This window comes from Schistocerca serialis, unplaced genomic scaffold (genome assembly GCF_023864345.2).
Source record: "Schistocerca serialis cubense isolate TAMUIC-IGC-003099 unplaced genomic scaffold, iqSchSeri2.2 HiC_scaffold_133, whole genome shotgun sequence".
Taxonomy (NCBI): domain Eukaryota; kingdom Metazoa; phylum Arthropoda; class Insecta; order Orthoptera; family Acrididae; genus Schistocerca; species Schistocerca serialis.
This window is the reverse complement of record NW_026047547.1, coordinates 157,501-160,000: the sequence shown is the minus strand read 5'-3', so window position 1 is coordinate 160,000 and position 2,500 is coordinate 157,501.

The window sequence follows — 2,500 nt, the reverse complement described above, 5'->3', positions numbered from 1 at the left end:
CTTAACCTAACCTACGTTGTGCCTTAACCTAACCTACGTTGTGCCTTAACCTAACCTACGTTGTGCCTTAACCTAACCTACGTTGTGCCTTAACCTAACCTACGTTGTGCCTTAACCTAACCTACGTTGTGCCTTAACCTAACCTACGTTGTGCCTTAACCTAACCTACGTTGTGCCTTAACCTAACCTACGTTGTGCCTTAACCTAACTTACGTTGTGCCTTAACCTAACTTACGTTGTGCCTTAACCTAACTTACGTTGTGCCTTAACCTAACCCATGTTGTGCCTTAACCTAACCCATGTTGTGCCTTAACCTAACCCATGTTGTGCCTTAACCTAACCCATGTTGTGCCTTAACGTAACCCATGTTGTGCCTTAACGTAACCCATGTTGTGCCTTAACGTAACCCATGTTGTGCCTTAACGTAACCCATGTTGTGCCTTAACGTAACCCATGTTGTGCCTTAACGTAACCCATGTTGTGCCTTAACGTAACCCATGTTGTGCCTTAACGTAACCCATGTTGTGCCTTAACGTAACCCATGTTGTGCCTTAACGTAACCCATGTTGTGCCTTAACGTAACCCATATTGTGCCTTAACGTAACCCAATTTGTGCCTTAACGTAACCCAATTTGTGCCTTAACGTAACCCAATTTGTGCCTTAACGTAACCTAATTTGTGCCTTAACGTAACCTAATTTGTGCCTTAACGTAACCCATATTGCGCCTCAACCTAACCTATATTGCGCCTTAACCTGACGCACGTTGTCGCTGAACCTGCTCTGTAATTGTTATGCAACTCGTTAAATTAGTGTAGTGTTGCCTAACCGCAACCCTCGCAATATAGTTCGCTATTCGCACTGCCCGGTCCCCTGTGTATCGCGTCATGTTAAACACCTTGCAAGTGTTGCTGACTTTCCACATGCTCCTGCTATACACTGTAATGTGGATAGCAGCAGGACGTACATGCCCCCCCCCTTCCCCCCTGCCTTCGCAAGCTGGTCGTTGAGAAGTTTGCATGTTCAATGCCCTTCGCATGCCGACGTACTCAGCCTACGTTGTGGTACGGCCTGTCACCTGTCCGCGGATGTACGCAAAACCCACAAACTGTGCTGCACATTGGTCCGTATGTACTGAATGATACATCGTGGCACATGTGTGACCGTACGACGACTGCGCCTAGCAACGGCGGACCATACAGTCCAAATATTGTGGACGCAGCTACGTGTCGTCTCCCTTTAGGAGCTGGATTGCAGTGTGGTACGCCATTCAGACGTGTGGGAGGAACGGACGCCCTGGATGGCGATCAGCATGAGCAGTCTGTTGATGTAGTGGAGCGTGTATTCGGACGTAGTCGTCTCTTCTCACACACTGTGATAGCATGTTGCACCGCGTTCCACATCTGCGACATGCTGCAGAGGCCGGCTGACAGTCGTTCGCGCAATGGACACCGCATACGTACGGGGGCTACCTTCCACGTGTTCTCTAGGCGTGCACATGTTGTTGCGTCTATGTGGGCAGACGTAGTGTGTTGTGACACCTGACACAGGCATGCAATACTCGTTGCAAATGGCGATGGACGTCTACGTTTGCTGGTGACGTTACGCAAATGAACAACTGGTAACCCGTTGTGGTGCGGTTGTTCTCGCTAGAGGTGAATCAGTGTTGGCGACGATCGGTCGAGCTATTAACCGGTTGTTTCATGGATACCCACCATGCCCACGAACGTGAAAGGGGACCCACCATGCCCACGAACGTGAAAGGGGATCTGGGTGTGAGGCGATACGCGGCGGTGGCTGGGTGGGACCGTCCCCGGCCGGTGAGGGGGGGCCGCCCGGCTTGCTGGCAGCGCGGTGCGTGGGCGCACGCGCTACAGCCGGCTGGTGGGGGCGGCCAGTGGCAGGCGCGCCGGCCGACGGACGCGGCAGGCGGCGCAGCTGCGCGCCGGCGCCCCCTGCTCGCGGCGCCTTGCGGCCAAAGTAGGTCCTCGCGGGCCCGGTGCGAAGCGCGGTGGCCATCTGCAGTGTGCTGGTCCGATTGAGGACTGTGTGCGCTGAGGATGCGCCGCCGCCCGGCGCTCGGCGCCGCGACGCCGTCTGCTGCTCGGTCGCCCCAGCGGTTCTCGCAGGTGGTTTGTATCGCAGCTGTGCGGACGTGTTGGCGCGTGCGCTGTGCTGGGAGAGTTCGCTTCGGCACCCAAGTGGGGCTTTTGTCCTTCTGTGGCGCTGGCGTTGGAGCTGCCGGTCACCGTAGGTGGCGCGTGTTGTCTCCCGCCGGCAATGCCACGACAGCACGCTCCCGGGCCTCTGTCGGCAGCGGCAAGCTCAGTTGGGAGCACGGGTGGTCGCACCTAAAGCGTCTACTCGCCTAACTCCGGGCGATTGCGCCTCTCTCGAACCCGACCAAGTACTTAGGACGGCGCTGCGCGCCGCCGGGACCTGAGAGGGTTTCGAGGTGTGTTGTGCAGGGGAGCTCAGCCTCCTCCTGTTTGCAGAATAATT